The 23644-nt window shown below is 41.3% G+C and overlaps 1 protein-coding gene across 3 annotated transcripts in view; it reads left to right on the forward strand.

Annotated features, from left to right (window-relative positions):
* Positions 1–355: 355 nt before the first annotated feature.
* HTR1F (5-hydroxytryptamine receptor 1F) overlaps positions 356–23644 on the forward strand; it is a 117973-nt gene continuing 94684 nt past the window's right edge. For all 3 annotated transcript variants that reach the window (XM_042789013.1, XM_042789012.1, XM_042789015.1), the window contains exon 1: positions 356–646. The gene's annotated coding sequence lies outside the window, so the exon portion shown is untranslated. The remainder of the gene's footprint in view (positions 647–23644) is intronic.

Genomic DNA, 23644 nt, shown 5'->3' on the forward strand with positions numbered 1-23644 from the left:
GGGAGCCGGGAAGGTGGCACAGGCGCAGGGCAGCCCCCGCGGGGGACCCCCGCTGCACCCTGCGCGGTCAGGCGGGGGGCTGGTGGCGTGGGTGCGTGGGGGGTGCGCATCCCTCCCCCCACGGCACGCTGCACCGGAGCGGCGGGCACAGCCGGCAGGCCCGGGGGCCGCGGGCAGCGCTGGTGGAGCAGCGTCGCCGAACATCGCATCGCATCGCACCGCATCGAATCGAATCGAATCGCATCGCATCGCATCGCATCGCCGCGCCGCATCCCGGCGCCCCGCCCCGGCGGCAGCCGCCCCGCCCCGCCCCGCCCCGCCCCGGCGGCTCCCGCGACGCGCGCAAGTTGCGAGGCGGCGGAGGGGCGCGGAGCGGCCGCGCCCGCAGCCCTCCGGGCAAGAGGCGCTGCCGGGGGGGTGTCGGAGTTTGCTTTGGCCGGCTGGTGCCTCCCCTCCCCTCACCGTGTTTTCTTCTTTCTCATTTTTGGCGGGGGGGGAGCGGCGGGACGCGCGTTGCTCTCTGCGCTCGGGGGCCGGCGTCTGCCGCGGCGCGGATGCGTGTGGACCAGTGCTCGTGAAACCAGCTCCCGACGTTTCCAAAAAAAGCCAAACCCAAACAAACCGCCCACTTGGATAATTAACAACGGTAAATCTAGTTAACTTTTCATTATCTTGTTTGCTGTGTGCTTATGTATGTAGATATTTATGGTTTATCTGGCTTCATTTCATCATCTTTTGGTTTTCGTTAATTAACTTCTCCTGTGCTGCTGGAGAACTTGAAATATTGGGGTTTCGAACAGAGCAGGACTCTGTTTCTGCTTTATCCTAAAGTTGGACTGAGGAATTAAAACCTTTCCAGTTCATACCGGCCTTGCAAATACTTGTTTTGTTAACCTGAATGTTGAAATTTCATGTGGCAGCATCCCCTCGATTTTGCTTTTCCTTAGTTTAATTTTTGCCGATGCTTTATCTAATACGGCATAGATGTGTGTATGCTACGCACATGCAATCCTGTATGCTGATTGATTTTGTATGCTGGCATTCACATCTGAAAATCCAAGTAGGCTTTGAATCTCTTTAGTTTATGATGTTAACGAGTGAACTGTCTTCTGTTTTCATCCTAATGCAACTTGTGGATCCTGCCACACCAAGGTCACCCGACCCAAACCAAGTCGTATTTCTCAGCCCTGTAATTACTTGGTTTCCATACAAGTGACAGAAATGTGCTACGGTTTGTACAGTTTGCACGATTTGTATAGCTTCCTAATCCTGTGGGCTTTTGTTTGAGAGGTTATTAATTTTATACAGTCACTGTATTAGTTGGATGCTTTATGAGACTGGGCAACCCCAGGCTTTCTGCACATTATGAAAACCAGCTTTAGGAGATTATATGTCTTTGCTTTGTTCGATATTATAATTTCGTGGACATTTATGCTCTCTACTATTAGCTATTCTTCTTGGAGTAATAACCCAGCAGACATTTACCTGAGGAAAATAAAAATGATAGGTCAGTTAAAAAAAAATAAATAAAATCAGTGTATACATGGAGAAAAGACTGCCTTATTCTCACAAAATAAGAGGAAATGGACACTATCAGTTGCACAGTTGGTAAAAATGACTGACCTGAACTACTTTGCTGTAAAATAGGAGCTAAACTTCCAAGTTTAACTCGGGATAAAGCTTAGCTTAGTATAGACTATGTTGCTCTTCAATAATTTTGTTTCTTTCCTTTCCAAGAAGTCAGTCATGTATTGATCTACCTACCTGTACATACATGTGCATATACACTTGCACAGGCACACTTACCAACCTGAGAGTGCCCAAGCACAGGACTTAGAATTCTAGTTTTTGAGCCACAGAGTACTACAAACAGTGGTGGGGAAAGGAGAAGAGATTTACAACATTTACTTTTGGGCCCATAATTTAGGGACCTTACCTTAGAGACTGGTCTGAGTGGTCAAAGAAAAGAGGCAGGACCCCACGTGCCCTTCAAAGCGCCTAGCATATGCTTCTGCTCTAAACTGCTGCTTGCTGTGATTATAGCTGTATTTTAACTCATCTTCCAAAAACTTATGTTCATCCACCATCTATCTTGTTAGTGTTGAAACTGGGATAGAATATGCATTCGTTGGTTATTTCTAGTCTGCTAAACATTAAGATCTCTGACCCAAGAGACAACTATTTTGCTTAGGGGCTAAAAATAATCTTTGTTCATGAACATAGAAACTGCTGTGTGCTGATGCTGCACGCTAACTTTCTGCAGTGTTGCATTAAACAGGAATATGGAAGTAGGGGTTGAAGTTTCTCCTGCACACAGGACACGAGTGATTAAGTCACTGGTCAGCAGCGCTGCTCAGAGCATTAGTAACTCTGGGGACTGTTACTGCCTGAGCATTGCAAAAGGTACAGCAGTGCCCTTTGCATCAGATTGGTTTTAGGTTCTGTAAGCACCCTGCTCTTCATTCCTCTGCCTCTTCACAGTTAGCATTCACAGGCAGGATAGTGCCTTCATTCTTTGGTGTGATTTCTGTCAAGCCCAGATTTCTGCCAAGCCTGTCATAAATATCTGGAAGTTTCTTCATTTTGATTGTGGAGACTGAAGCACTTGCAGTATAAATGGAGGGGAAAAAAGGGGTCATCAGCTCCCAGCCATTGTGAAATGTTAATGCAATAGCTAAAATAGACTTTTAGGTAAGTCAGAAAGTCTGCTTTCCTAAGAAGACATTAATCAAGCCTCTGTTGTTTTTTTATCATTATTATTTTTTCCCAGAAGTTTTTGGCTCTACAGCTCTCACTGGCTTCAGTGAAACCTGCAAATAAGCAAGTTTCCTTACATATTTCCTTGCAGAATTCCTCCTCCTCCTTCTTTCCTCCCTCCCTCCCTCCCTGTGAGCTCTAAATTACCTGTTTTTTCATCCAGGCAACAAATAAGAGGGCTAACAGCATACATGCAGGCAGGAGGCACTCACCACTTGTAGAAACTGACTTTTTCAGTCCTAAAATTCCTCTTGAGCTGGGGTTACAGGCAAAAAGGGTTCACACTCCATATGACTTCTCAGGTGCTCATGGCATTTTGTGCCAATTCCACCTCTGAGGTTGACATTCCACTATTTTAGTGTTTAAGAGGTCATAAGTGATTAAAATTCAGATATTTTTAATAATTTACTGATGCACAGCTGTTAGAAGTTACAACTGAAGTTAGTGGATCTGAAAGAGTAATATATTTTTGCACCATTTTCCTTTAAGTTATTAATTGGAAAAAGCCTAATATATTGCCAGATTCAGTGGCTTGCCCCTAGTATCAGCCCTTCACCCAGAAATGGGGTAGAGGGGTGGGGTGGGAATGTATAGCTTCAAAATGAAAGAGAAATTGACTTTAAGGCAACTTTAGTACTTGAAATCAGTTTTTATACCTTTGTCTTTTAAATGACTAATCTTCACCTGTGGGTGTCCATTTAACCTGTGAGGTAACTTTAGAAACTGCTGGAGGCAATTTGTACTATAGGATCTTAGGTGATTAACATTAGGTACACAATATAATGCATTTTTCAGTATCAGATCGGTTGTATCTCTTGGTTTTGGATGATGGGTTTTTTTCTTTTCTTTTTTAATGTTACATTCTTGCCTACAGGGTTTCCCTGTAATTTATGATCACAAACAAAGGTTACAGACTCTCTAATTCAAGCTTCAACTGTTACGGCAATTTTATATAAATGCTCATTTACTTTGTCATAGCATTTAGCAAGAAGGATCAGTCAATGTGACCCATTATTCTACAACTATTGTGTGAAGAAGTGATTCTATCAAAAATGTGTCCCCTGGTTATATTTCTTTGCAAACTAATTATATATATTAGACATAATGTTGCCCTCTACTACTATATTATGTTTCCAAATGTAATAAAGTTGGAAAAGTTTCAATGCAAGAATAAAACAAAGTATTTTTTCAGTTGACGTGATATCTATGGTGGGAAAGCTGCACAAGGCTATTGCTCCTGGCAGAGAAGCAAGTCCTTCAGTGTATATGCTCCACATTTTAACTAAAACCAGGGCACATTTCAGAAAACGTTGGGAATGTGTATTATATATATTGAATTTCAAGTTTTACTTTCATGATGGTTCATCTTGCAAATTAGTGATGGAGCAAGAGAAGGGAATTGGTGGTCATTTCCTTCAAGTTCTCTTCATGTCCTCAGTTCTGCAGTTTCTGGAGGAAGAAAAGCACATGGCAGTACAGTAAAATATGCAGACCTAGACATCCTAAGAATTGACTAAACACTTTTGAGTTCCACTTGCCTACAGCAGGAGTGTATCACATCATAATTTGTGAGGCTTACTTGGAAATGGGAGAGTTATGAAACTGGGTTTGACTCTTACAGCTGTGCATCTCTGTGTGTGCATTTGCAAGTTTTCTGCAGGAGAGAGGCAGAGAGCCAAGACTAAGGGCTGGATAGTTTTAAATAGCAAACATGGCTTGCTCTAGCATGAAGCATCAGCAGCTCAGTGCCACAAAAAGCCTGATGTAAGGATTCACACATCACTGTCTTCATCTAAAAATTAGAGGATTTCTATAAAGCACTAGTTGTGATCTTGTCTTTTGAAAAACTACATCAGCATACAATCAAGTAGCCTTGTTGTATAAGTTTAAGCATTGTTACTTCTTGTCAAAATACAAGCTAAATTTTGAAAGTTTTGAGTGGCAAGAAGCCCAAAATTGAAGGTAGGGCTTATCAGATTGAAAAATGGCCACGTAAATCCAATTTTAAAATTATTTTTCCCTGAAAATCTTGGGCCTAATTCATTGCATTTTGTAAGAAACCTTTACTCCACTACATTAAATTACAGTGTTACTTTTTCAGGCTTTGATTGAACTGGGGTTTTGTTGGTGGAAAATAGAAAGGTTTAATAGCAAAAACATCCAAAAAAAGAATCAGCAAGTTAGCTGGCCCACATGCAAACATAGCAGTTACGACTTAGGTGCTAAACAGTTAAAAAGTCATACACTGCCACAGGAAATATCAGATGGCATAGATAGCTTATTAGCAGGACTGTCACTATGAGGTGCAAAGAGAGGCTAAGGTGATCTAGCTACCTACTTGTGCATATGAATATGTCTGTGTGCTTATATGCGTATATACACAAACACGCATACCAATTTCATGGAGGTCAAATAGAAACCCCATATGAATGAAGAAGAAGTTGCAATGAATTATGAAGGAACATTGGGAATGTGACCTGCTGGAGAAAGAGGAGAGGAAAGCAGACACAAAAACTAAGAGAGACACAGAAAGGTCTGATCCATTATGTAAATTTTGGACAGAATAAGTGGGAAGGACTGGAACTGGTTTACCTAACCTAGAAGAGCAACTACTTGTTCAGTAATGAGAAGCGATTAGAATTTTATGGATGTTCTATGATAACGCAAAACCAGGAATTCCTCCAAAGGGTACTTTATACCTACTGAAGCGTGGATGCATTTGGCATCTTCTCCTGACTTGAGGAGAACTTCTGAACTGTGTTGCTATAAGTCACAATCAAAAATATGACAATTTTAGAAAGTTTTGACCTCCAAAATAGAATTTATGAGTGTTTAATATACATGTAACTGTGTAGTCATGTCTGCAATAACAATTATGGGCACACAGACAACAGTCAGATTCCTCTTTCCCTTTTTTCGCAGTACTGGGAATAAAAGTTTATTTTAATCAAATTCCATCCCTTTTTCCCATAGTAACACTTCCTTCCTTGTAGTTGGTTCCTACAGCAGCTGAACAAGGAGAGCAGAACAGTTGGCTTGGGTCTTTTCATGGATGGGAATGCCATATAGTCTCAGCTTATTGCTTCCTACCTCTGACAGAGGACACAGTGCTCAGTGAATCACTCTTCAGGTCAGCAGCATAGTGTGTCTTCAGCATCCCATTGCATCTTCTCTCCTTCCTCCTCCTCCCAGTCTCACCACCTTTCTTACCTCATGGCAGCTAGGTTTCAGGCAGACCATGTTCTCCTCATCCTCAGCTGCTTGAGTTTCATGGTCTTTTGACTTCCTGGATTGCTAACTGTTTGCACTCATGTGAAAGCACTGACACTGCCCTGACTGAAAAACTTTATGTGTGGGCAGCAATAATCATCATAGCTGGGTTTTTTCCTCAAGTCCAGAAGCCAGTGTGTGTAACACTTATTGTAGGGCTGCTGCAATATATGAAAAACAAGCATTTTCCAGTTGTAAGTGCAGATGACTTCTTTGTATCATAACCGCATTTGTTAGTGTCTAGATGCATAGATTTGAGCTATAATTGGATTTTTTGCTGAAGAACGGCGTCTCTTCCTCTGGGAGAAAAGGAACATGTTCCTCTTTTTACCTAGCATAAATGCTGTTCATTTGATAGCATTAAATCTGTTCAGTTTATTTGTAATAAGTGTAAGACTATCTATTAATTTCAATATGGGGAAAAAAAAAAAAAAGTAGCTATCAGTACTCATTCTCTTATCCTTAGCTTTGTGCTAGATTATAAAAGATCAGCATGGCTTGGACAAACCACTGTAGTAGGCGGTGATGGAGCCCACAGAGCACAAGTTTCCTAACTCACTGCGATGACTGTGGTTCACTGAATCACTGATGAGAAGGCGGTGCTCTGAAACAGAGAGAGAAACAACTGAAACAGAGAGGTCTATTATCAAAAGATGATCTTTGAGAGAGATTTCAGGCCATGGTTTCCTGATATGTCAACCAGTAGAGGATGTAGGTAAATTTGGACCACATCTGTATTGTTTACAGATGCAGCCCAGTCACTTATCATAGTATTTTCCTCTAACTGGTGTTACAATAAATCCTAGTGACTACAGGACAAGCTTCTAACATTGCCACACATGCAAAGCAATAAATGTGACTTGGATGAAAATACTTGAAGGAGCATGTACCACTGCCTGGAAAACTTTGTTCAGAAAATAGGTCTTAATAACTCACTATAACAACTACTGCCAAGTTGTAAGGCTTGCACCACCTGTAATTGTCCAGAAGACTCTCCTGGGTATCGTGTGATATTTTAATTAATAGTTTAATAATAATTAGTATTTAATTATTCGTTAACATTTTAGCTAAGGGAATAACTTGTACACTTGGTAAGTGTGCACATCATAAAAGGTTGAGGAGGAATGCAAACAGGTTGAACAACTGTGTTAGAATTTAAAGTTGTTTTAAGAAATGTACCTGAATATAACAAGTATCAGCGATACTATCCGGCAGGAGCAACCAAGAGTGCAAATATGACAGCAGAAATGACTGGCTGGGCAGAGATGTACATCCCAATATACGTCAGCAACATCACAGAGCTGATTCGTGTTCAGATGATGTAACCAGCAGATCCTTTTTGGAAAACTGCTCCATGGTCATCCGCATCCTGAATCTGGGCATGTGGGGAACCGAGCACGCAGGGCTGCTCTGCAGGGGGGGACGTGCGGGGAGCGGAGGTGACCCCAGGGCAGGCACTGCCTCACCGAGGGGACACAGCCAGGTGCAGGCAGGCAGAGCCAAGTGCTGGTAAGGGGACGCATAGACAGCCCCAGCACAGTGAGGGGATGAACCAGGGCCAAGAGCCACCCAAGTGAGCAGCTGGGAGCAAAAAATGGCATCGACGTTATTTAGCGACACAGAAGAAAATCCAAATGTACCAAACAAAATAAGCAAATCATATAATTACCCACCCAAGAAAACAGAGAAGTCAAACTTTAGAAGTCTAATAGCATTTTGGTCTCTGTAGAAGATGCATTTCAGTCTGTTGATTTCTTTCCTAGTGAAATTACTTCCATTCTGTCCTCTCTAACACTGGTATCTACATAAACAATCTTCTATATTGGGCTTTCCCAACGTAACGGCATCATTACCTTCTCTTCTGCACAAAGAATTTTTACATTAGGGTTATAAATTAAGCTCATTTTCACTCTGCCTTTTACTGACAGCTTTTAATTTTTTTCTTCTAGCCAACCCTCACTCTTCTCAAGGACTGTACTGCAGGTATTATTATGAAATTACCTGAAGACTGACAGTTGCCAGTGACAAAAGGTCCCCTGCTGTTTTGGAAAAGATGAAATGTGTGTTTCTTTTCATCTAGACCAAAAGCTTTGGGTGGTTGTGGGGTTTTGCCTTTTTTTTTTTTCCTTTCTCGTTTCTTTGTTTTTAAGTGACATTTTAGGATGTTTATATCTAGAATAAACAACTATTTTCTATTAATAAAGAGGATCTGTGGGTATGTCTACACTGTCACTTCCCTTATTTGCTGTTAAGTCCCTATCTCCTGATTATCCAAACTATACCGATGTTAGTTCATTTGGATTCTGTTACGGAGCAGACCAGTTTTCTCCAAGACAAAAGCCAGGTGTAGATTTGGAGGTGATTTGCTGAGGAGACCACTTCAAATAAGGACAATAGCTGAGACCATACTCACATTGGGATCTTTCGGTCCTACATAGTATTTCCCAACGTGCTCTCAGCAGACCTTCTGCCTTTAAGGGCTCACAAGCCTTCATGCCATGTTCAAGCACATGCAACCTATCTCCCTCTTGGCATTATGCTATGGAACTACTATTCCAGTGGGTCAGCCCTCACATCAATTCAGGTATTTTGAACCATAAAACCTCTAAAAAATAGTAATAATGTCTTTCAGCCACAGGGACCAGTGTTAGATGCCATGCAGTGTGGGCACAGCTCTTCACACTGCTCGAAATCGAGTGAACATTAATATTATGGGCACCAGTCACACACAGGCTAGGGAGCAGGGATCTCTCAGCAATAGAGGTATCTTTTCTATTTGTTTTAGATATGCTTGTTTCAAGCTTACGTTTTTTGTTTGCATTTCTGATTTTGACTGTGGCCTAGTGACACTAAGTTTTCTCCTTGGGGAAAGCAGATGTGCTTTCTTCAAGCCAGGGCAAGACAGTTACCACCAGACAGATGACAAAATGAAACAGCAAGATGAGTAACCTAGGACACCTCCATTAGTTTCTGGCACAAAAGTCAGTGGGTCTTTGAACTATCTGTAAAGACAAATTTGATGTAGAAAAGCCCTATATTTGAATACAGCTACTAAGGAAAGACAAGTAAAGAGGGCTTAAGTGTGGAGCTCGCTCATGACTGTCTGTACTGACAGCAAGTACCTGTAAGTGTTGGGCTGTCCAGACCCCCAGGTAACAGCAAAGAACAGGAGCTTTCCAAATGCTGACAGTTTTCTAAAAAATTACTTGCTCTTTGGTGAAGCAGTTGTCTGAGCTGTGTATATATGATATCATGACACGATTTGATATTCACACTGGAATTCTCAATCTACTGTAGCCATCTAAAAGCCAAGTGCGTCCTCTGCGCTTAGATATGTGATCTTTAATCAGCAGCAACATCTCTGGGTGTATATCTTGTTTTTAAGATGACCTATTAAGCTGTCATCTGTAGCTGCCTGACCTATAACAGATAACACCATCAAGAGAAACAAGTGCTAAAATGGAAAATAGCTTTACTCACTTTCCTTAACATTCATCTCACACTCCAAAAGGCTGCAGCTGGGCCAACACAACCACACATGGAGTGCAAGTTCACCATGATGGTACACCGTAATTACCTCTTTCTAGTGCGTTTATGTTTCTTCTCTCAATTCTCAGCTAACAGGTCAAGTCTGCTGCTCATTAGCCCCATCCTTGATCTTGTACTGAAACTGTTTATTTGCTTTCCTAGTAGTTTGTTAGACTAATGGCACTCATTTCTTATTATATATAGCCACATGTAAGAAATAAGCAGACCACATTTAGTTATTTCAAACTACAAATCCCTCTAATAGAACAAAGAAAAGAGGTGCATAGATGGACTGAAACTTTACCTCTTTTTCAGTGTGAAGAAGCTAAATTTGAAAAAGGTACCAGAAAGTTGTGAAAAATATTAATTACAAAAAAACAGGCATTAGATTTACAGTGAGATTCTTTGGGTATTTTTAGACATTATCCTTCATAAGCAGCTGCTGTCTCAGTGGTGCACATCACTGGTTACATGAAAGATTTCTGTCTAAAGCATGACATTTAATTTTAGAAAATCAGTCATTAATTTCTAACTTCAAAAGTCTGTAAAGCACGTCAGTCATCAATGACAACTAACAAAAATTCTGAATGTAGCAATAACTTAATTTTTAAAAAGAAAAGCAGATAAATGCATCTTGCACTTTTTCAGGGCTATATAATAGAGCATTCTGCCATGAACAGTACTTCTGAATACTTAAACAGTTTCCTCCTTGGGTATGGTGGGAAAAAGAGGAGCAGTCATAAGGAAAAGGCTAGGTTGTGAAACCAAAGAGGAGGGGAGGAAAGAAGAGTGGGAGGAACTGTCACCTGCAAGATCAGACCTCAAACTACAGTGACTAGGTAAGAAAATTTGGTTTAGGTGCAAAATGTGAAATGCATGTTGACACTTCAAAACTGGAAAATAAAAAATGTTAACTGAGGGATGTTAAACCGAAGATAGAACTACATAGTTTTGAAAACACATTCTGCCTTCAGCATCAAAACGTTTCTTGTCTTGTGCTTTGAAGAGCTAACGTTGAAGAACAACTCTAACTGATGGAGCTGGGGAAATAACATTTGTGGTGAACCATATATCAACCAAAACCATGCCATTTAAAGCAGTAAAATTATTTGTGAATACACGCAAATAGTTTTGCCAGAACAAAGTTTGACAAAACATTATTGAGCATGGGGACCTTAATTTTTTTAACAGTTTCAATAGAGCAGTAAAGGAAGATGCAACAGGACGGGAGTATTTCTGTTTCCCTAATAGTTTGGTAATTAGAAAGCACATTCTAGACACAACTTCTTGCTCTCTGGATGTTTCTCATCTTGCAGCAGTTTTAACCTCATGAAGGACCATGCTCTCTGGCTCTCTTCCTCCTGCATGCTACAGGCTTTCTCAAACAGGCATGGAGCTACGCAACAGCAGCAAGAATGGCTGAGCAGCTTGTTACAGCAGTCTTGAAGGTGTAGATGAGCTGGTTCAGAGCACCTTTTTTCTCCATTTAAGAGGAGGGCCTGAAATGGGCTTTGGTTGGTAGCTGTGAGGGGAGAGTAGGAAGAAACCAGCACTTTGTGTTGTTAGCTAGGTGTGCAGGCACCCACACTTTGAACTGCTTTACCCTTCCCCAGCACAGGCAGAGCTGACCTCTGCTGGAATAAAAGAGTATTAAAAGACACTCAAGGGATTTGACTTACATCCTAATGAAGAGAGGAACATATTTTTGGCAAACTCCTCTTTTTTCAGTACCTGTTTGCAGAAAATCCCTCTAGATTATTATTTCTCTAAAACCTAATTCTGAAGGCTAGTTGATGCAACACATGAAAAACAGGGGAAAAAAACAATATGCTAGAAGCACGGTGTCTGTGTTGCATCCACATAAATCACTTGCAAGAAAGGGCTGTATCTGCTGTATTTGGGTATATGCTGAGGCAAGGATGGAGAAAGAGGAGGACAGGTCCTGATTCTCTTTGGCAAACGCTTTCCACTGCAGACCCACAGAGATGCTTCTCTTCCTTAAAGGACTCATGTGGTCTCCACTACTGCAGTATCACCTGTTTTTTACTGAATGTACCACCACAGTCTATAAGGTGGAAACAGGGCTGTTCCGTTCATTTAATTGATTCAGAGAGAGAGGCAGACTCCCTGCCTATGGACAAAGCCAGTGATGATATGCTAGGTCAGGGAGTTTGCCTCTTATCTTCCCCAAGTAACATAGCAGTGATGCTGACTGACTTCTCAGGTGTGTGGTAAGGATAAACTGGTAACCATCTCCACAGTTACCAGGACCATCGCAACATGGATATCAGCTTGTAATAGTCAAAGGGAACATCATCTAGTGGTTTAGAAATTGCTCATCTCTGTCTCCATCAGAAAATTCACCAAAAAAAAAAAAAAAAAAAAAAAAGCTTTGTACAAAGTATTGGAAAAACAGATTTGGCTAGAATTTATCTGGCAAAAATGGGATTCAGATGGACTTAAAATGCAGAAAGGTGAGAAAGGAAATAATATTTTTCTCACCTGGATGCATCTGTCTGCTGAAATCTGACTTCCAGCATGTATCAAAGAGGTATGTAGCCAAAAAAGAGAGGGGACAGTACATGTATCTTTACTTCTCTCATAAACCTGTGAAACACCTTGGTGGAAGTGGCACGGGAATCTAGACTGAAATTCAGTGCAATAGCATAGAGCCTAAGTTAAAGGCAGACTGACAGATATGTTGAAAATACATGTAGGACAACGCACCATTTACACAAGAAGGAGGATGTAAACAACAGGAGCTGCTTTAATTCATCAGAACTTACTTCACTTAGAAATGAGATTCTGACTTTTTAACTGCCTATTCTTTTAATAAAAGCAATACTTATTCTAGGTGTGACCAATTCATTTGTTCCCTTAACTGTTATTGAGGGAACTACTTTTGCAACATCATAATTTTGCGTTGCCTTTTCTGCATATATAATGTGTGGTACACCAGTGACTAAATGAGTTTTACTTTCTAATTTTTTATTGAGACAATATTGTGTACACTTCTTTGGCAGTGACCTGACGTAAAGCTTTTTCTGTTGAGATCAAACACATTTACCTTCTGGAAACTCGTTCATTTAATCTAGAGAAGCATAGATCATTGGAAGAATGATAACATTACATGGGCAGCCTGAAAATTAAGCCATTTATATAAAAGAGATTTGCTCTTGTACAGCTGTAGGTATGAGTCACTGACCTAAGAACTCAAAGCATTGCAGGGATATTAAGAATATAAAAATAAAGATTTTAATAAATTGGAAAAGTAATTAAAGACGACAGGAAATAAAAGACTTCTTTGTCCTGACTGAAACAGAAAGCTTCTTTCTGTGGTAATGAAAACAGATCATACCCCTCATGTTCCCTGTTACAAACCTTCTGGACTAACACCTGTCAAGCAGGTGCTGTGGCTGGATGTACTGCCCTCTAAAGAGTTGTAGGAATCAGCAAGAGTAAGGATTTATCTTGATTTTTGGTAAGAAAGACTTTGGCACCCTGTCTCCTTTTTTTCAGACTTCCCTCTTCCTGCCTGCAACAGCTGCCAGCTCTGAAACAGCTGCAACACAAAAAAAAAAAAATATCCTGGGGGGATGGAGAGACCCCGAGGGCAGAACCATTCTTCCCAGACCACAGCTACCTCCCAGCCAGGGAAGAGAAGGTAGTTTTGATTGAGGGTAGAGACGGGGAAAGAAGGGGAAAAAAAATACCTTTCTTCCTTTCTTTGCACCTTCACCTCCTTCTAAAACCTATACCAAAAGTGAGAATCAGTTTTTCTCCTGTCTCTGTAGTGGGGGGAGCTACCCAAATCTGTTCTCACCTCTCTCGTTCAGTGCCTTTGAGAGTGAGCAGTGTCACGCCTAGCTTTCAGGCAAGAGCCTCATCTCCAGCGCCTACAGGGGAGCAGCTCATACACTGCAATAAACTGGCTTAGAGTCAATTCAATTTAGATCAAAGTGATGATAATGTGCTAAAGGAAGTAACTAAAGAGGTAATTCAGAAGCTGTTTCTGCCTTCTGAAAGGTTATCCAGCTAGCTACTGTTATGCTTTTTGTTTGTTTGCAATTTAGATTTCAAGTTATTTCTAAGTACTCTAGTGCCCAGAACCATTCTTTTTTAATCTGTGAAAGTGCTTGTCTTTTACCATTTTACATATGTGATTGGAGGAGCCACCGGGTGGTAGAAGAAGGGTCCCTATCACAACTTAGGAAATACATGAACAAATAAATTGAAAAGATAAAAATATTCCTAGTGCAGTGCTTTTCAGATTCTCCACTGTGATAAGGAGGAGGCTGTAGTACAGCCTGTGGCGCTGGGCTACATGAGTGACTGTAAAAGCAAAACCTTATTTGAACAGGCTGTCCTACTGTTAACTTGCCACCTCCCAGGCACACACCCAAGCCACCACCACCCCTTTATCCTCGGTGCTGATGTCATGGTTTAAACCCATCTGGCAGCCAAATACCACACAGCCACTCGCTCACCCTCCCCTGCCCAGGAGGTGGGGGAGAGAAATGGAGGGGTAAAGGTAAGGAGGCTCGTAGGTTGTGTTAAAAACAATTTCAAAATTATATAAAATACAATTAAAATAATAATGGTAGTAATAATAGAATATACAGGCAAATGCTGCACAATGTGATTGCTAACCACCTGCTGACTGATGACCAGCCCATTCCTGGCTAGTGTTCCCAGACAAAAATCCCAAAACCTCAATCCTGGAAGAGGAGAGCCAGCTTCCTGGCTAACCCTCATCTATATACTGAGCATGATGTTATATGACATGAAATATTTCACTGGCCAGTTTGGGTCCTTTGCTCTGGCCGTTCTCCCTCCCAGCTTCTTGTGCACCTGCACTTGGGCAGGACCTGAGAAGCTGAAAAGACCTTGATCTCTTAGCAACAACTAAAAATATCAGTGTATTATCAACATTCTTCTCATACCAAATCCCATACTGAATCCAAAACACAGCACTATTCTAGCTACTAAGAAGAAAAAATAGCTCTATCCCAGCTGAAACCAGGACAGCTGACTACAGCACTGCTTGTGAAGGAGTTTTGAAGGCAGGAGGCTTGTCTTGGAGAACAAGGTTTGGATCACACTGTCTGAGAAACTGCCTCCCCTCCTTGCACTGTGCTGAGGAAACCAAGCTAACAGCAGTACAAAAACTGTTGCTACCTCCAGCCTCACGTGGGCTGTGAAGGATCTGCTGGTTCTGGAGTTTCCTCCCCTGCCTGGTTCCTCTAAATGACGGGCAGTCTCCTTGCTCTGGAGAACATGCTCCATGCCAGCATCTGCAAGTGGGCTGCAGGGTGATTCTTCCTTAGCAAGAAGGCAGGAGCTGGGCTGGACTTGGGGATAGTGCCTGCCTGTCTGGAGCAGGGAAACAGAGAAGTCGTTTCTGAGCAGGGGGAAATGTTAATGGATTACAAAAGTTCAGGAAGTCTGAACTAGGCATTCCAGTAAGCGTAGTATTCAAAATGTAAATATACATATGAAACATGATCTTAAAGAGGCTGCTAAATCAAAATGCAGTAGAATAAATACAGATAATAAGAAATAAATGGAATAATTACAGGTGAGAGACTGAAATAGAACTTCTGTTATATCACCTGCCTGGTTTTTCCCTCATACGAGCCTAGCACTCTCACTAGACCTTTCTGAACCATACAATATACTGTCAGTTCAGCCTTAACAGAGCACTATCTGGGGATAAGGTACAGTGATTAAAAACTCACAGAGACTATAATAGAATAAATCAAATTATGTAGTTAATTATCATAATTTGAAATTACTTATATTTTATGCAGTCAGAATCACAATCTAGGCTGCTAGCAACTACTTAAGAGTATTTCTGGACATAGTTCATGAATGCTGAAAGGGAGGGTAGCAAGCCACTTCTGTAAGCAAGTTTGTAATACGAAGTCTTGCACTAGGATATGCATACAAGTCACTCCAAAAGTGACAGCGTAGTGGTCAGCTCCGGGACATCTGATATGCCAAAGTACAATCAGAAACAGCGCAAGCAGGAATCACAGAGCTGGTTTGAGGAAGGAGGAAGGGCAGAGATCCCATGAAAGAGCTTTCCACCCTGCGGTGAGCCCGAGGCTGCCCCTTCCCACAGCATGGCTCTCAGGGTCGCCCAGACGCCCGCGGCTCAGAAGGTTTGGGTTCAACTTCGTCCTCTGCCAAAGTGTGTGACCATGGTCTCACCGTTTAATCTCCCTATGTCTCGCTTTCCTGACTCATAAGGCAAGATGAGGAGCGTTCCCCTGTTTAACAAAGAACTAGGAAGAAAAACACATTGAAGAGTAAGAGCTACTTGAAGTCCAGGAGGATGGGCCCACGCTGACAGACCTTCCTGGGATGAGCTTCCCTGCGGCTTCAAGTTCAGGGTTATTCAGTCTGTCATCTTGGTATGGGAACATGCAAAATATCTGCAAATAAGTTATAAGCAGGGCATGCAGTTCTGGAGGCTTCCAGGTGAGAGATGTGCCTCTGATTTTATCTGTAGCCAGCCATAAGTTTAAAAGGACGAGAATTAGCATATGGTTATTTGGTCTTACTGCTCTTCCCTCTCTGCAAGGTGACAGAAGGCTTTCACAGCTGGTTCTGCAGACTTTCGCAAGACATTTCCAGCAATGCCAACTGATCACTGATTTTCAATACGGCTTTTCATCACTGAAATGGTGCCACTAATTATCAGGAGGCCCTGTACAGGTTGGAATTAAAAAATTAAGAGTACTTATGTCACAGAGCTTAGTATAGAAACTCCCAACAAGTTATCTGAGCGGTGAAACTTTGGAAGCTTTCTTTCCTGTCATTCTTGTTCTTATAAAAGTTTTCAGTCCTTCTGTTCCCTCATAGAGATCCTCTAATATCAAGATAAGTTGAACACATGCTGTGGCCTTTCCATTAATAGGGGTTTGCCTTGTGTCTATTTGGCAGCATGTTTTCATTAAACATACAAGGACTCTCTATCTCTCTGCAAGTTTAGTTAAAACTGGGCAATGAGTTCAAAAGGAACTCATGGAGACTGACAGACAGCACAATCTCCTAAGCATCATTTCCCAAGGAAACTGGATTACAAGACTAACAGCTGCCTGTGTGTTAGGCTAATTCAAACCTTCCTTTTCTGTCAGTAAAAAAAAAAAAAAAAAAAAAATAGTGAGAAAATATATATATTTTTTTTAACAGTGTTAATTAGCAGAGTTTCAGGCAGAGGGAAACCAACTCCCCAAATTATTTGTTTCTTCATTAATAGGGCCTAGAAGGAGGACAGTTTTATGTCCTTATGTAACTAGAAGAAATTACTTTTTTTGTGCCCTTTTTTATTAATTACTGGTGATTTGCTTTGTCAGGGATCTCCACTGCATGTCATCTCCTTTGAAATAATTGCAAAAGCATTATCTCTTTAAGGTTGTTTTGAGCAACATGATGGAAGCCTCCCATAGTCTGTTTTCCTAGTGGAATTTTTATCCTTCTTGATTATCGGCTGTGTTCCCATGACAATTCCTGTACTCACGCATCCCAGAATTAGCTCCTAACACGTTCCAGCCTGATGGTACATCAAGCCCACTCAGTGCTCTGGAAACTACATGTATGCAATAGGCTCTGAATGTGTGGGGAAAGGAAGGTCTCTAATTTGAGTATTAAGGCTATGTGATTGAAAGATGGGAGAAGGGATGGACAGAGTGGAATAGAGGAAGTAAAAGATACTTAGGGTTATTCCTTTTTTTTTTAATTGCTTTTTTTAAAAAAAATTGAAATGCCTTATGTCTATAGGATGACTTCTATATAATTAGTATATACTTTTGGTGAAATGGAACACTTGCTTGAAAATGACTTATCAATTTAGCTTCAGAGTCACCTGATAAGGCAAGCAGTTCTATATTTTGAGTTAACTTTCCTGCAGCTTTCCTTCACTGCACCGTCGGTTTACCTGGAAGCTCAGTTTCCAGGAGGTGCCCAGGTGTCATTTCTACTTTATATGCCACTGCATAGCTGGGTGCATTCCAGCTGCAGAACTATATACCTTTCTCAAGATTGCAACAGTCATCTGAGTCAAAACCTGAGCAAATCCTAATAGATATCTGCTCAAAAGAAACACCTATGTGCTCGGTTCTAGCTGCCAGAATAGGGCCAGACCTTCAGCAGGGCCACTAGTTGAGATGGGAGCATCTGGATACTGCACTACTGCAAGCTCAATCAAGGTCTGTTGATAAAAAAAGCTCCCAGCAGTTGCTGATTTGGCTCCAAACAGTGCTGATGGTTTGCTGGGAAGACCACCATCGCACTCCCGTATTTTGTGGCCAGCACTAATGTTTCTCAGCCAAGGCATGATGAATTCCAGCTAGGATTCCTGATAAATCTTTATGGACAGCCAACACTAGCAGAATGTGTTCAAGTCTAATACATCTACCTAGAGAGCTGCTAGCTAACTTTCTCCTGCCAGTAGTTGAAGTTCACAGATGAAGGCTGTTCTGAGGCTTTCTGGACGTTTGTGCCCCCAGCCTGTTCTCAAGAAGCTGTCCAGACTGGAGAAATAAAGTTCTTCAACATGTCTCCATCTGAGAACAGCCTACCATCTCACCATCTGTCACAACAGCATATTCTAACATTTTCTTCTCCCTCTTGGTGCCTTTTATTCCTTTTCAAAGTTTGCCCTCTGGCATTCTCCAAATGACACAGCAGTGTTAAGCAGTGACAAATACACCTTGGGACACTTGCGTTTATGGAATATCTAAAGTCTCTTGCCTCCCAGCTAACCACCTTTTCTCACTCAGTGTGATGGTACCGCAAGGGTTAAAAAACCCAAGCTTGTAATAATGAAAGCGTGGTTACCAAGATAGCATGTATAGGAGAAAAATGCAATTGAGCTAGTAGTTTGCTTTACAGTTTGAACTTTCTGAGCTTTCATCTACCTGTACCTTTTATAAGACATATTACCCAAAGTAAGATATTTAAAGATGCATACAGATTTAAAGATATTCAGTTTGCATTAATCACAGCCTCAGCACTATTAATGATTTGATTTCAGAAAAGTTACTGCAAAAGTCTATTTTTGCTATGCAATTTGTGTAGACCTTCAGATGATCTAAAACCAAATTTAAAGTCAAGATAATACATTCAAAAGCAAGCGTGTCTCTCTCTGAGGGGTCACCTATAAAAGTAATATTGACCTTTCATCCTCACAGGACCTCTGCAAGAATCCTTCCAACAGAAAAAATTGCTGCCTACTGTGCCAGCTGCCATTGCCATCTCAACAAGACCCTTTTTGTTCCTTGGTGGCAAACTTCCTGAGCACATCTGTCCCCTACCATAAGGATAGCCAGCAGTGTTGCACAAGGAGGCCTCTGCTTCTCAGCAACTTCCCAACAGTCCTTCTACCAATTCAAACCCATACAGGCACCCTCCAAGTCCCCATGCCAATGCTGGTCTCCAGGCTGAGCCCAGGACTCAGCTCAGACCAGGAGGAGACCATAGGAGGGGAATCCCAGGAGTGAGGGAAAAACATCGAATTAGTGTTGCTATGGAGATGAAAATTGGCACAATAACTATTGTGTTCTGTTTCAAAGCTTCCCAGTCTCCAGTTTTAACTCCTTCCCCAGCTCCACCACTGCTTCAATTCTGTCCCATAAGCATCCCAGCATATCTGCGAGGTTGTGGGATCAGGAACTGGAAGGGGAATGGCAGAACATGTAGGAACCTGAAGTCTGTCCAGATATCAGAAAAGGAGGAGGAAAAAAGTGAGGAAGGTCTTGTAGAAAGAGGAGAGGATTTTTTAAAAAAAAAAAAAAAAAAAAACAAAAAAAAAAGAAAAAAGGTTATAGGAGGCAGAGACATGGAAAAACAGCTTTTAGAGATGGCGCAGAAACAGACAGAAATGGAAAATATTTCTGTGTCATATGGTTACCCTCTACCCTTCTTTAATGAAGCTCTGCCCCTTATGGAGAGTGATGCAGAGACTGTGTACCACTTGGCAGTGAATACTGAGACCGTCAGCTTCCCTCCTGTATGCAACAGCCTCTCGCTTTTCTTCAGCATCGAGAGGAAAAGCAAAGCTTCTAGGAAGCAAACACAACATCACTTTCTTCCGAGAGGGAGAGTAAAGGTTGGAATGAATTCGATAATTTTAAACACTGTTTTCCACATCCACATTGTTAGTCAATTAGATGGTTGTGCCATTTCTGATGGGGTTTATGTTCCAGTGCCCTAAAGCTTTCACTGCATATGTACAAGTTGTTGACATGAGTTTGATACCCTTCCATAAAATCACTCATGCTGTAAACATAATGCCCTACCCTTCTACAGAAACATTGGAAAGCATTAAAAAGGGGTAATAAAGATTCAATTGGGCTTGTAGATGAAAATTAGGAGGACGAGGCATTTCTGATCCACTAGGCTTCACAATTAACCGCAGGTGCTAGAGGCAGCATCACCAGCTGTGTAAAGTGTCTCTGAAAGTATCTTTCACCTGCCAATAACATTCTCTTGCTGCCACAGCCATTGTGCAAAACCCAGTGGACAAGCCTTGTTCCACCACCTCTGGCCCTGCAGCAAGCACTGCCTTTGTTCTTTCAGTCTTCCAAAAACCTAGTCTTTTGCAGCCACCGAAAGCACAGGTGAACTTTTATTTTGCCTAGTTGGTTAAAGGCGCCATAAACCAGTCGATAAGCAGAGGATAACGTGTGCCTCCCAGGAGAGCAGCAGGATGCCTGGCCCTGCCTGGCCACCTCCTACCAGGGAGCAGGGCTCTAGCCGCAGGGAAAGCGGGCAGCAAAAAGTGCCTAAAATGCAGCTGAGAGGGCACTTACACTTATGCCACTGTTACATATCCTCATCCCACATCACATCCTTTCCTAAAAATGAATACTGATTTTCTGCACCCAGAAACTGAGCTATTGGATGTTTATTTGGTACAGGCAGAGCTCACCAAACTACCCCTTAGATTTTACCCTCCTCTGTCCAAAATGACTTAGCAACTGGCTGTTCATGCCACCTGGCTGTGCAGTGGCGCACGCAGACATCAGCAGCCCCACAGCGATGACTCTGGGGATCTTGCTGCACCACTTCCCTTCCTCACTGGCTGACAACTTGAAAATGGGCACAGTTTGAAAAAGACACAAATGACACAGCTGACACTTTTTGAGTGTTTGCTGCTCTCCAGTCCCAGACTTCCCAGAGCTTCTTATAGAATTTCTGACCGAGCTTTAAGAGGGAAGAAAAAATACAGCAAATTGCCTCCAGCCCCATGATGGGAGAGAGCACCATGAGACTAACTTTTGTTGTGGTGCTGTGGTGTCAGAGATGCACTGCTGCACAGATTTAAAAGGGCAGTGAGAAATGACCAATTTTGCCTGTTAGTTGCTGTGCAAAAATTTTCAGATAAAATCATAATTTCTCATAATTTGCCCATGTAGGCAAGCCTTCAAAAGCAGGGAAATGAATGTGTTCCCTTCAAGTGTTTAAAGAGGAAGGAGAGTTTTTACTCATTTATTGATATATAAAGCATACTTTGTGGGAGCTCAGAAAGTCCAAAAGTAGAATAAGGTTCAGTGGGGCTCTCAGTCCAACTATAATTCCACCCTCGCCATCTCATTTCTATCCCATTTCCCTCCTCCAGCCTTGCAAAGGAAAATACCTTCAGACTAAGTCCTACATCTATTACTTCTGAAGATTCATTCCTTTGTCTTTCTGGTCAAGACCTACACTTTTTTTTACAGCACAGGTAAGGAAACACCTTTCTAAGAAAACTTAAAACCAAGCATGAAACAGATAGAAAAACTGCCTTTCCAAGCTCAGAAAGTTAAAGAAAAGTCATTCCAAATCAACCCTTTGATTTAATATTTCTCCAGTCAACAAAGCATCTGACTATCTTCTTATATGCTTATTATTAAAAGGTTATCTTATTAGCAAATAATCAGTTTAAACTTGAAACTCATATGCACTACAGAATGGCTAAAGTCTGAAAATATGAGAATCATGGGGGTGGGTGAGTACGCTACTAATTACCACGTTCCCTGAAAATCTTGGGATCTTTTATGATATGTAATAAATAGAATTATGACAAATAATTTATTTTCACAGCAGGGTGTGGTTTTTGCTCATGGACCAAAGTGAAATGCATGTGAAAATGTCATTGTGAAGTTCCAAAATCACAGTCAAGAGACTTGCTCAGCAGCTTCTTAGTTGGGAAACAGCTGCTTAATGCTGTAGTGGTGCAGAAACTTTAAGTACAATTCTAAATCATCTATGTTTCTACTGCATTTCCCTGTTATCATTTTGAAAGACAGACCAGTGAAATTCTTTATTTTGTGAATTTAAAGAAAGACAAGAGATTACCAAGAGATCTTTTTTAGTTATTGTACCCTAACCTTTCCGGATTTCTGAGAATTTTTGTCTTCAGGATGATTTACTTATTTCTATCCCTGGATTTTTATGTATCACTTGTAAAATACAACTTTTTAATAACAGAGTACATATTCATGTTTTTATTCAGGGGTCAGTTCATAGATAAAACACAAGTATGAATGCTTAAATTATTTTAATTCTCAATCACACTGAAAGTCAATGCAACCCAAATACCCAAATTACAGAGATGGTTTTGGAAAATGCTGTGTTAGTCTGGGGTCATACTGTCTTAATCTAGATATTCACATCCAGATGATGTCATTGAGAGATGTTTGGTTTTGCAAGGGTGATTAAGTTTATTTTCCCCCTAACATCATGAACGGTACTAATCACTCCGATGAATTTTGTTCAATGATGGTATTAGTTGGTTTCATAGCACAAATAAAATTTAGCCTGACATCTCAAGAACCTGGGCATCATCCATATTAACAAAGCCTTATCACACAATATATGCCTTTTTAAAGCCTGAACACAGTATGGTCGGTGTCAAGGCATGGAGAACTTTTGCATCTTTAGCAGGGGCCAGCATGGACCAGTTGCTATGTCATGAAACAGCTCAAACTGATCACAGTGATGGTCTGCTACATGCAAAGCCATGCCTGGATCTTTGACTCTGAACGATACCTGAATGACAAACAGTAGAGCTGCTCAGGGTACTCCATCCCACCTATACCAACTTTATCCTGTAGGACACATGCTACTCCCTTGGCCTCTGGTAAGAATGCCACCTGATGGTTAGTGAAAATATCTAAGGTGATGTAAAAAACAGAAATCAAGGCTGAGCAATATTAGTTTGACTCTTGAACAGGCAGAGTCATGCCACACCATCCAGTGGAGTGCTGCTAGATGGTAACAACTGCTTTCTCTCTTCCAAGGAGTGCAGTGCACTTAGCAAAAGGAGTTAAGCCTTTTGTACGTAATGGGATGTAGGGCACAAAGTATTGCTGGGGTCTCTTCACTGTCATGTAAAAATCACAAATGTTGCAGCAAGTGCTGTGCTTTGATTGCAGTGTTTTTCAAGCCCATTTTCTCTTCCCCTTGCACTTGCCTTTTAAGCTCTGATCACAATGCTGTACAGCTAAAGGCACCTGAGAAAGAGATTGCTAGGCAACAGATGCTGGAAAGGACAGCTTCCCCTCCCTAGCACCAAGATGGCAAGAGACCTTACAGTGCTCAAAGTTGCCTGTTACAAAATACTCGGGGCAAAACTAGCTCAGTGTTATGAAGGCAGTTAGGTGAAGCAAGAAATTACTTTGAAAGTAGGAGTTAAAAATAAACAGCAATAGGAAAAAGAGGCAATTCAAGCAAATGAAAGAAAAATATGATGGGAGGCAACAAAAGGCAACATTACAGAAGGAGTTGTTATTAAAAGTGTGGGAGCAGGTAGAGAATATGAGGAAACAAATTAGCAAAACAGTACAAGGCAGATTTGAAAATGTGTGATAGCATAAATATATAGGATTAATTTACTGTCATTCTTATAAAAGTTTATTTATTTCTAAAATTCTGATTAGTGTTCATTTTACACCACTGTATCAAAAATTATGTCTACCATGAGGAAACTGATATTATAATTGTTTTTTTTCTTCTGAATTACCAGAGAAAGTACTTTACATCATTTCTACACAGTCCATAAATGTCATCCATGGAGTTAATAGAAAAAGTTTAATCTGCT

Source organism: Tyto alba, unplaced genomic scaffold, assembly GCF_018691265.1.
Source record: "Tyto alba isolate M040663 unplaced genomic scaffold, T.alba_DEE_v4.0 Super-Scaffold_14, whole genome shotgun sequence".
In the NCBI taxonomy this organism is placed as follows: Eukaryota; Metazoa; Chordata; class Aves; order Strigiformes; family Tytonidae; genus Tyto; species Tyto alba.